We start from the raw sequence: 12,528 nt of genomic DNA, 5'->3' as shown, positions 1-12,528 counted from the left end.
TAGACAGTGGAGAAATGAAGGGTAAATTGTCGCCATCACTATCACATTCAAAATGACGTTCAGATCTGATATTCAGATGTGTTCGAAATTGGATCTCTTTATGCCCTAATCCCACAGAGCAGTAGCTTCCAAACAATCCTTCTATGTCGTGTTCAAGATATGCCTCCCTTTTGTCAATTCTTTGCTCGCTTGCAATGAGCCTCGTAGCCCAAGACACATGTAGTAAGACTCTCCATGACGCAAGTTGCCCCTTGGATTGCCTGTGTTCTGAGGGACCGATGAAAATAATAAATTCTTTGCACCTTACAAATATTTTTTACAAAATCAAAATTAAAAATTTACCGTATGTATTATTTATAAACACATTAAAATTAGCGAAGAGACAATTCAAGAAAAAAATTATGAAACATGCATTGATCATTTATTTTCATTGCATTAATCTAAGAGACGTGTATCAAAGAGGAATAAACGACGAAAAGGGTTGTGAAAAGCGATGCCTACACTTATGACCGCATTCAATATTTCTAAAATGTGGTCACTTAGTTATGAAAAGCCTTAGTGTTGGAATTCTTCTCCACTCATGTAAAAGGAGCGTTCATAGCGATGGGGATGAAAATGAAAACATTAATCAGCGCTATATTACTTACAGTGTGTGTGCTTATGCGCATGCCCCTCAATAGATTAGGGGAGATTTAAATTCTTCCGATCGCCAACAATGTGCATCCACGGCGAAATCGAGACTTGTTGACGGATGCCAGAACACTTCTTGATTCGGCGATTATAGTGACAGTGGGCTAGTAAAAGTTATTTGCAATGGCCACACCAGCACTCACTCAGCCACAACAATTCACAAATCATAATAATCACATGCTCCTAAGTATTACAAATCAAGCACTGCAAAGAATTGATTTTTTTTTCTACAAATTCAACCGTTGCCCCTTATAATTTGATAGACCATATCTGTTGGAAACCATAAGTAATTCCAACAAGACAGGGATATTCAACCATCATTTAATGTTGTATCTAGAAATCAGCTAGCCCCTGTTCTAGAAGTCGGCCGATACATTGACAAAGGAAAGCTTCTCCAACAAGCCACTGACTGAACCTGCTCCAGAAACTTCTCCAGCATGTATATATATGTGATCAATGAAAGCAAGTTCTCATGTTCTTGTGTTCAATAGTTAGTTCTGTGTTGTGTGAGAGCAGTGTGCGCCTCTGATCACTTATATGGTATCAGAGCCAGAGTTTTGAGAGTTGAGGGCCCTAAGGCATTGGCCTGAGGAGCATTGGTGTGCTGCCTGCAAAAGTCAGTTTTTGCAAGAGAGCGTAGAGCAGTGTGATGCCTGTGGAGATCTGAGTGAAGTGCGAGACTGTGAGGAGATATGAGTATGGTAGAACCAGTGTGTGCATGCTAAAGCCTGTGCATGTGTGTATGAGCCTGTTGAATGTGAAGAAATAAGCTGATTTGTGTGTGAGTTCTATGTGTAGAATGCATTGATTCAAGAGCCGAAAAAGTGTAGAGACAGAAACACATTTTGAAGGTGAACTTGTTGCTGGAAAGCGCGGAGGTGGGAGCCTTGGACCATTGCGCAGGCCGAGCCTTGCGAAGTGTGGACGAGTCTGCTACGAATTCTAAGATCGATTGCTGTTGGAAGAGGCGCGGAGGAGCAGAGTAGCTGTGAAGCTGTGTATTGCTGCGTGGACTAGAGCTGTGTGAGCCATGAGCGAGGGCGACTGAGCCGTGAGTGAAGCAAGTTGAGGTGTCGCTGAAGCAGACCTGTGGCAGTCAGGGTGAGCGAGGGCGACTGAGCCGTGAGTGAAGCACGTTGAGGTGTGGCTGAAGCAGACCTGTGGCAGTAAGGGTGTAGCAGACCGGCAGCAACGCATTTTTTTTGGCATGGTGTAGGCAGAACAAGTGCTTGATTGAAGGGAATTTATGTTGATTTCTATATTCTTGTATGCTAATGGTTGAATAGAAATAACTGTAAGGCTTGTTGTAGTAAAGCCATTATTTTATTTTATTGAAGCATAAAAAGGGTGTTTATTTTTTAATGGAGTGATAAGGTATTTAGTATGTGTTTAATGTGGTGAAAGACTTCTAAGATTTAGTGAAATTTGGTATATTTAAATTTAGATTTGGTGGCATTTTGGTGATTGGAGAAAGCTTCTCATCATGGCAAATTTATTGCTTGATAATTATATGAATGAATCCACCAAAATTGATGGAGAAAATTATGTGAACTCGAAATTTAAGTTAATGACTATTTTAGAAGGAAATAATTTGTGGCCCATTGTGAGTGGGGAAGAGCCCAAACCCACTGTTGCACGTTCTATTCCAGATTGGGAGAGAAGGGAGACAAAAGCAAAGGTCCTCGTGAGTATGTCCGTAAAGGACAACATTAATCCTCACATGAGAGATTGCAAGACATCAAAAGAAACATGGGATATGTTGAAGGGTTTGTATGAGACAGCAAATACAAACCGAATCTTGTTTTTGAAAATTAAGCTTTTATCTCTAAAAATGGAAGCAAATGAAAATATAAGCAATTTTATATCTCATGTCAAAGATTTAAGTGATAAGTTAGGAGATATTGGTGAAAAGGTGTCTAATAGTGACTTAGTCACCATCATATTAAATGGGTTAGTGCAAGATTATCAAATTTTTGTTTCAAGTCTTGCAGCTAGAGAGAAACCCCCTTCATTTGATGAATTGACAGGAATTCTTCTACAAGAAGAGGAGAGGATGAAGAACTTTAATTTGGGCTCTAGCAGTTCAGATTTGGCATTGGTGGCCAAGGGAAAATATCCATACAGAGGCAAACCATGGGACAAGAACAAAGGAGGCAAGTTTCAAGCAAAGCAAAAAGGTATGATAGAGTCTAAATTTCCAAAGAAGAATGATGAGTGTTATTATTGGGGCAAACCTGGGCATCATTCTAAATATTGCTATAAAAGGAAATATAATGAGTCTAGGCAAAGAAATAGAAGGCATAATAGAAATTTTGTGGACAAAGATATCAATGATGGATTTAAAAATCTTAAATTGTTTGTTTCTGATGCTGCATTGTCTCTGGAAAATGATGATAAGAATGCTTGGTTCATTGATTCTGGTGCATCACTCCATATGTCTTGTAATAATGAGTGGTTTGATGAATATCATGAAAATATTGATGGAACATATGTTTGCCTAGGAGATAAAAAATCACTTAAAGTTCAAGGTTATGGAGTAATAGGTGTGAATTTGCCTAATGGACAAGAGAAACAGATTCATAATGTGATGTATGTCCCTGATATCAAAAAGAATTTAATTTCTGTTTCTACTATTACTGACCAAGATTTGAAGGTGGAATTTGTTAAATCACAGTGTGTAATAAAAGACATTAAAGATAAATACAAGGTTATTGCCATAGGAACTAGAGTTGGAGGCTTGTATAAGCTGGATGTGACCAGGAAAAGTCATCAAGCATTGGCATCTACAGCAATATCAACAGTAGATTTATGGCATCAAAGGTATGGACATCTAAATCACAAATATTTAATACTACTTCAAAAGAACACTATGGTTGAAGGTCTTCCTATCTTGAAAAATGATCATGTTGAATGTGAGGCATGTGTACTTGGCAAGCAACATAGGGAGGAATTTCCTATACATAAAGAAAAAAGACAAAGGGAAATACTTGAATTAATTCATACTGATGTATGTGGACCTATGCAAACTAGATCTATTGGTGGAGCATGGTATTTTCTTATTTTTGTGGATGATAGATCTAGATATACATGGGTTTATTTCATAAGAAAGAAGAATGATGTTTTTGAGTATTTTAAAGAATTTAAGAATATGGTAGAAAAACAAACTGGTAATTATATCAAAATCTTGAGATCTGATCAAGGGGGAGAATTCAAATCAAGATAATTTAATCAATATTGTAAAAGCAATGGGATTCAACAACAATTTACAGTGCCACATACATCTCAGCAAAATGGAGTTGCTGAGAGGAAAAACATAACACTAGTTGAATGTGCACGTAGTATGCTTCTAGGGAAAAATATCTCTAATGTTTTTTGGGATGAAGCCGTTAATACTGTTGTTTATTTGAAAAATAGAAGTCCAACCAAAAGTTTAGAGCTTAAAACACCTTTTGAAGCATTTTATGGGTACAAACCAAAAGTGAGTCATTTAAGAGTTTTTGGTTGCAAGGCATTTGCTCACATTCCAAAAGATGAAAGAAGAAAACTTGATGCAAAGTCAATTAAGTGCATATTTATTGGCTATTCTGATAATTAGAAAGCATACAAGTTGTTTGATCCCAGTACTCATAGACTGCTTGCAATTAGGGATGTGGTGTTTCATGAGAATACAAATGAAAGTGATAAAATAAATAATACTAGTGTGTGGCATGATATTGATGACTATGTCAAATTAGACACAAGTGTTGAACAAGAACATGAACAAGCACAGGGACAGGTACAAGCTGAAGAGCAAGGAGCATCAATCAGTCATGATACTCCGAAGAGAGGAGAGGAGACTCTACAAAGCCAAAAGAAAGATGAAAGCAGTAAAACTCCAAGAAGATCATCACGTCAAAGTCAGGTACCTGTAAAGTATAAAGATTATGCATTAATGTCTCATGTTATGAATGTTGTAGAACCTTCAAGCTATGATGAAGCTAAAGAATATGAAGAATGGAGAAATTCAATGAATGAAGAATATAACTCTATAATGAAGAATGACACATGGGAATTAACAGAATTGCCTAAAAACAAAGTTCCTATAGGATGCAAATGGCTTTATAAATCAAAATTTAATGCCGATGGAAGTATTGATAAACATAAAGCTAGATTGGTTGCTAAAGGATATTCACAAAAGGAGGGAATTGATTATGAAGATACTTTTGCACCTGTAGCTAAGTTGAACACAATTAGAATCATGATTGCGTTAGCTACAAAATATAATTGGAAAACGCATCAGTTAGATGTCAAATCTGCATTTTTGAATGGTGAGTTAAAAGAAGAAGTTTATTTACTTTAGCCTGAAGGGTTTGTAAAACAGGGATAAGAGCGTTTGGTTTGCAGGTTAAAGAAAGCTTTATATGGCTTGAAACAAGCACCAAGGTCATGGTATGTGAAAATAGATTCTTTCTTTTATGAGAAAGGTTTTATAAGAAGCAAGAATGATCCTAACTTATACATCAAGGAAGATAAAGACAAGAATGTTGCTTTAATATCTGTATATGTTGATGATCTAATCATAACAGGAAATGCATGCAAGTTGATTGAAGAAATGAAAAATCAGTTGTCACATGTATTTGGGATGAAGGATCTTGGTGAATTGCATTATTGTTTAGGTCTTGAAGTTTGGAGGGAGCCTGGTAAGATGCTGATCACACAAAGCAAATATACAAGGGAAATCCTTAAAAGATTCAATATGATTAAATGCAAGGCAACATCTACTCCTTTAGAACATAATGTAAAATTGTGCAGTGATGATGGAACCAAAGAGGTGAATGGAACTATGTACCGTCAATTGGTGGGAAGTCTGAACTATCTCACCGCTACCAGGCCAGATATAACATATTCTGTCAGCATACTTAGTCAGTTCATGGCTAAGCCTTGTAAAAGCCATTGGAAAGCAGCAAAGAAAGTCCTTCAGTATCTGAAAGGAACACTTAATTTTGATATTATGTATACTGATGAATTTGATGTTGAATTGGCAGGTTATTCTGATTCTGACTGGGCTGGAAATCCAGATGATAGAAAATCCACTACTCGATACGTGTTCAATATTGGTTCAGGACCAATATCATGGAGCAGTAAGAAACAACCAACTATTTCATTGTCATCCACTGAAGTTGAAGATAAAGCATTATGCAGTGCAACCTGTGAAGCAATACGACTTAGGAGGATCCTTGAAGATGTTGGAGAAACACAACAAGCACCTACAGTAATCAGATGTGACAATCAAAGCACTATCAAATTGGCAAACAATCCTATATATCATGCAAGGACAAAACACATTGAGACACAACATCATTTTGTAAGAGAAAAATTGCAATCAAAAGAAATTGACTTATCATATTGTAATACAAATGAAAATGTGGCTGACATATTCACCAAGCCTCTTGGAAAGGCTAATTTTGAAATATGTAGAAATATGTTGTACATTGTAGAAAATCCAAATTTTGTTGTAAGCCTAGCTGAGACTTAGACCAGCAGGAATGACAATTAAGAGTATAGTGTCTTGTTTATTGTATGTAGTTGGAATTAAGGGGGAGTGTTGGAAACCATAAGTAATTCCAACAACGAGACAGCGATATTCAACAATCATTTAATGTTGTATCTAGAAGTCGGCGGATACATTGACAACAGGAAAGCTTCTCCAACAAGCCACCGACTGAACCTGCTCCAGAAACTTCTCCAGCATGTATATATATCTGATCAATGAAAGCAAGTTCTCATGTTCTTGTGTTCAATAGTTAGTTCTGTGTTGTGTCAGAGCAGTGTGCGCCTCTGATCACTTATAATATCTACAATATAGCGCAGCATTAGAGAGATTTAGCCATATTAAACTGTCGATCGTGCCTGAATTCTGCCCTTTTACAAATATTTGCATGCCCAGATGGACCTATTGGCTCTTAGTTCATATCCATGAATTTCTATTTGCATTCTGAGTAGTGTGACGGGTCATGTAATTGTTAAATTAATGGAGAAAACACTTGGAAAACAGTTGAATAACCTTACATTTCAGAATACGAAGAGGTATAAGATGAACGTTTTCAGAAACCTGAGCAAAACCATTTATTGGTTGTTCATCTTTGATCCACGCATCCTTAGGTTAATGTAACGAAATGAAATGATCATGCGAATAGGCTTATGTTTCAGAATATGAGGAGGTATAACATGCACGTTTCACAATCCTCAAGAAAATCGTCGCTCGGTTGTTCATATTTGATCCACGCGTTGTTAGGTTAATGTAACTAAATGAAATGACCATGCATGTTTCATTATTTATTTCTTAAATTTTGTATTTTTTTTTATTTTCTTAAAATTTATTTGTCCTAATCCTTAGAAGTGTCTATAAATAATAAGCACAGTAAATTTTTAATCATGCTTTGTAAAAAAATAATTTAAGTATGGTCTAAGTATATGCTCTAGACATGTAAGAAAGTTATTGTAGTGAATTTGATTCATTGATTTAATGAAGACTACAAAAATATATTGGCATATTTCAGTTCATGCCATCCAATCAAAAAGATTAATTAAGAAAATGATTAACTTGCCGATTCTGATAAGGAGAACGCCTATCCATGTAAATATACACTTGAGATGTTGGGCTATGCCTAGAAGACCAATGTTGCCACTTTGGTTGGTTCCTACTTGAGGGCAGAGAACACTCATGAGATGCGGCAACACCTGGTAAAGTTGAACGAGAAGGGGTTCGTCGCTAACGACAAGGCAACTCGGCAACACATGAAGAGCATGGTTCGATTCAACAATGTAGTCATGAATATGTTGTTTGGGCAGTATAAGTAAGTGATAGAAAGAATGAAATGCACGTATTTCTGAATGATTTTATGCTCGTAATATTTTTGGTACAATGAATTCCCGCCACTCACTTTGCATGAATGAAATGCACGTATTTCTGAATGATTTTATGCTCGTAATATTTTTGGTACAATGAATTCCCGCCACTCACTTTGCATGAAACTATTCAGCGAAGAACATTATTCTTTATACAGTGGGGGCGGTGCAGGTAATTCCACTTTTTGAATTTTTTTGTAAACTGTTATAATTCCCACCCAATACATGGGTATCCGGTAGCAACTATTGGCATTCCACCTTGGCGCACGCCAGTCGCGAAGGTAAGCCAAGCTACACATTTCTGATTTTCTAAAACACAATATGAGGGGTGATTGTTCACTGGATATTTTAATTTTCATGCTTACCTCCCTCTCATATTTGATTTCAAATTTTGAAATTTTCCGGTTGACTTTGAAATATATTTCCCACCAATTACATTTACTGCATGTACGTCAGAACAGTTAAAGTCAAATGGGTCTCGCATGACTACATCACTACGTACGTCAGAACAGTTAACGTCAAATTCTTCTGGCGTGACTGTGTCACTACATATGTAGAACCAAGAATCTGACCTTAATCACAGGAGAACCAAGTCTTTTGATTTAGCAGAGCATGTGGAGAAAACCAATCATCACCTCTGCATCGAGGACGCTAGTGTTATTACTAATGTTTCGTAATTCCATCGCCGGAAATTTAGGGAATCCATTGAGTCTGAAAAATGGCTGATCAATCTCAATAGAGAGGATGGCTGGAATATTAGTAGTTGCAGGGTCCAAGCCCTCTTTTCCTAGTTGTTTTCTTCCTTGCTTCCCCTCCTTAGGTTTAGCTTGATCTTGTTGTCTTTTAAGTAAATTCCCTTTGTTTCCTGTATCCTTTGTTATTCTTTAAGGAATGGTTGTTATTATTTGAGGTATTTTAGTAGCACTTAATTTATGCTATTAAGTTTATTCTAATAATGTTAATTAACAATAAAAATAATCTTCAAATTAATCTTTAATAAGATGCTAATTTTAACCATTAAATAAGCTATTAACTAATTTTAAATATTAAAATATTATTTATTCATTTATTTATTTTATTTATATATTTATTTAGTTTATAATATGTCCATTTAACTTGTATTTTAATAAGAATATAACTAACTATATTACTCTAATATTTATATATTTAACAACTTTTATAACTAACTATTAATTACTCTAATATTTATATATGTAATAACTTTTTTAACTATTAATTTATATTTATTTATTTATTTTAATATATATTTATAACTATAAGTTTATTAATTAGTCTCTTTACTTTTATTTTAATTAATTAATTTATTTAAATATAGGTTTTTCCCCTAATCTAGTCCATCTAACTGTTTCCCAACCAAATTTAGTCGTTAGACAATATAGCCGTTATCTCGTCAAGAATTATAGCCATTGGATGTTCTGATCTAACTATTTAAGATGCTAAGCTAGATCTAATTCTTCAACTTGTCCTGACGATGGACCACACTGGTTGGTTCGAAACAGGTCGACAAATGAAATTTCTTGTTATTTACACCGAAAATCTCTCATAAACTTGATACGGATCACAAAAGCCTCAATTCAACAATCAAATCCACAAGGCTAGATCCACCCGTGAGTTGATATATATGCATATCCGTGAATAAATTGTACGAATACAGCAAAATACGTAAATAAAAAATCAATAAAAGTTTTAAAATAATAATGATAACTATCTTTACAATTTTTTAAATTTGATGGAATGAAATGTTTCAATAATTACTTAAAAATTATGACAAAACAATTAGTTAGATCTATTTTAAAGATGAAATTTCTAAAAAAAATTGTAGAGTGCAAAATACAATGTCATTTTTAATTATTTAAATTATATTGTTAAATGTTAAATAAAATGTATATAGAACTAATTAAAAAAATTAAACTTATTTTATTTTTATCCTTATTTTAAAAAAATATTCATAGACAAACTTACATATCCTTATACTAAATTCTAGAATAAGCTTCTAGACTCAATTTGTATGACTTTGACCTCCCAAAACAAGTCAGATATTGGAGTAGCACCTTTTTCTTAGGAGCACATGAAATAAGGAGAATGCAAGGAAAGCGATCAGAGAGCTTACTGTTGTGCGTGGTACCCATACATCTGCCACTTCGGGGCCGCGATCAGACATTGCAGGTTGGACATCTATCTCTCGTCAAAAGTGTTGCCTGCTAAGGTTGACAGCTTCACAACAACATATACACGTCGTGGTCGTCTCACGTCGACGATATAGCTTACGTACAAAGAGAGGGAAGGTCCCTATTTTCCTTGATGTTTATTTCTTGGTAGTTAAAGGGAAAAAAAAGGCCTTAATTTCATTCCTTAGGATCAAAGTTACATTCGGTTTATAAACACTTCAACGGTGTATTCTAGAGACTTAAAAGCCCAAAAAAAACCTGCAGACATCTGGCATCATTAAGTCTCTAATGTTAGATCAAAGCATACATAACACACAGTGGATTTATACTCAGATACAGACAAATGGAGAAACAACAAGATTACTCAATCAGAAACAACGAAATAGATAAAACAATCAGTGGAGAACAGAAATCACTTTGCATTACGTAACAGGCCTGGACCTTGGCTTGCTTTCCTTGGCTAGAGAAATTACAAATTTATGGAGGCAGAAGAAGGATCTAGAATCCTCTATGTGATTCAGAGGGAGATCTGGAATGATCTAGAGACTAATGGCAGTTTTAAGATCTAGAAAGATCTAGAAACTAATGGTTGTGTAGAAGAATCTAGAATCCTGCATGTGATTCTAGAAACTACTGGCAGTGTAGAAGGATTTAGAATCCTGCATGAATTTGGATTCACACTTAACATTCTCCCACTTGAACCCAAATAAGAGTCGTTAAGTCACACTGAGTCCTACCATGCCTCTAGATAGCTCATGTTTATTTCGTGGTAGAATCTTAGTGATCATATCAGCAGGGTTCCTATCTGTATAGATCTTTTCCAAGGATAATTTTTCTTCCTCCAACACATGCCGGATCCAATGGTACCTTAAGTCAATGTGCTTGGTTTTTGAATGAAATGTTGGGTTTTTCACCAAGTGAGTGGCACTCTGACTATCACAATATAACACATACTTGTCCTGCTTCATTCCTATCTCTCCTAGGAATCACTACATCCTCAACATCTCTTTACAAAATTCTGTTGCAGCTATGTACTTTGCTTCTGTCGTAGAGAGGGATACTATTCTTTATAGCCTTGACACCCAAGATATTGTTGCACTTGCAAATGTATAAAAATAACCTATAGTGGACATTTTGGTATCCATATCTCTAGCCATATCCACATCTGTAAATCCTTCAAGCACAGTCTCATCATGACCAAAACATAAACAATAATGACTAGTACCCTTGAGATACCTCAAAACCCATTTCATTTCTTGCCAATGTTGTTTGCCTGGATTGGAAAGGAACCTAATCACTACTCCCACTGAATATGCAATGTCTAGTCATGTTCATACCATGGCATACATCAAACTACCAACTACTGAAGCATAAGGAATCTTGCTTATTTCTTCTCTCTTTGTCATTACTAAGACATAATTTAGTACTTAGCTTGAAGTGGGCTGCAAGGGGTGCACCAACTGGCTTGGCATCCTTCATATTAAACCTGTCAAGAACCATCTTGATATATTTTGCTTGTGATACCCACAGCCTTTTGTTTTTCCTGTGATGCATAATCTACATGCCCAATATCTTTTGTGTTGGTCCAAAATCCTTCATTGCAGATTTGCTACCCAAATCTTTCTTCAACCTATTGATCTTATTCTTATCATGCCCACCAATTAACATGTCATACACATATAGCAATAATATGATATACTTTCCTTGATCTTACCTCTTGATATAGACACAATGGTCAGCTTCCAACCTCTGAAAACCATGTTCCAACATGAATGAATCAAATTTCTTGTACCATTGTTGAGGTGCCTGTTTCAACCCATAGAGACTCTTCTTTAACCTACAAACAAGGCCTTCTTTTCCTTTTTCTATGAAGCCTTTCGGCTGCTCCATATAAATTTCTTCCTCCAATTCACCATCAAGGAAAGCAGTTTTTACATCTAACTGTTCACATTCTAGGTTTAAAGCAACAACTAGTCCAAGAATGACTCTAATGGATGACATTTTAACAATAGGTGAGAAAATTTCAGTGAAGTCAATACCTTCTTTTTGGGCAAAATCTTTCACCACCAGCCTTGCTTTATACCTCTCCTTCTTTTCATCACCTTCATGCTTAATCTTGTACACCCATTTGTTTTGTAGATCCTTTCTACCTTTTGGGAGGTTTACCAACTCCCAAGTTTTATTTTCCTGCAAATAGTTCATTTCTTCTTCCATTACTTTCTTCCAGTCTTTACTGTGCTCGACTTTACAAGCTTCTTGGAAACAACTAGGTTCACCTTCATCAGTCAACAAAATATAGTTTGAAGGAGGATACCTTTGTGAAGGATTATGAGGCCTAGAGATCTGCAAACCAACTAAAGTGGTTCATTATCAGGTTGAATCTCCTAAAGTTTCCCGCAAGATTCCTTCTTGTTGTTGTTCATCATTTTCCACTTGTTCTTCTTCATGCTCATGAATTTGTTGTTCATTTTCTTGTATTGGTGGTATGTTTTCCTGCTACTCTTCAAACCTGTCAATAACCTTCTTAACCTCCAACTCACCTACAGTCCTCTTGGACATTTCTGACTCATTAAATATAACATCCCTGCTTCTAATAATTTTTGTTTGACTAGATCCCATAGACAATAACCAAAATCTTCATCTACATATCCCAAAAAAATGCATTTCATAGATTTATCATCTATCTTAGTTCTATTTTCTTTGTGAATATGTATGAATGCTTCACATCCAAAGATTTTCAAGTGAGAATAATTCAAATTCT

At 35.5% G+C, this 12,528-nt stretch overlaps 1 pseudogene; it reads left to right on the top strand.

Annotated features, from left to right (window-relative positions):
• LOC149204800 (pentatricopeptide repeat-containing protein At2g27800, mitochondrial-like) overlaps positions 1 to 7,530 on the top strand; it is an 80,878-nt pseudogene extending 73,348 nt beyond the window's left edge.
• Positions 7,531 to 12,528: the final 4,998 nt, after the last annotated feature.

This window comes from Pinus tabuliformis, chromosome 1_2 (genome assembly GCF_031772625.1).
Source record: "Pinus tabuliformis cultivar Carrire ecotype Pingquan chromosome 1_2, CPIR1, whole genome shotgun sequence".
Taxonomy (NCBI): Eukaryota; Viridiplantae; Streptophyta; class Pinopsida; order Pinales; family Pinaceae; genus Pinus; species Pinus tabuliformis.
The sequence above is the reverse complement of the archived record's forward strand: the minus strand, read 5'-3'. Positions and strand labels throughout refer to the sequence as shown.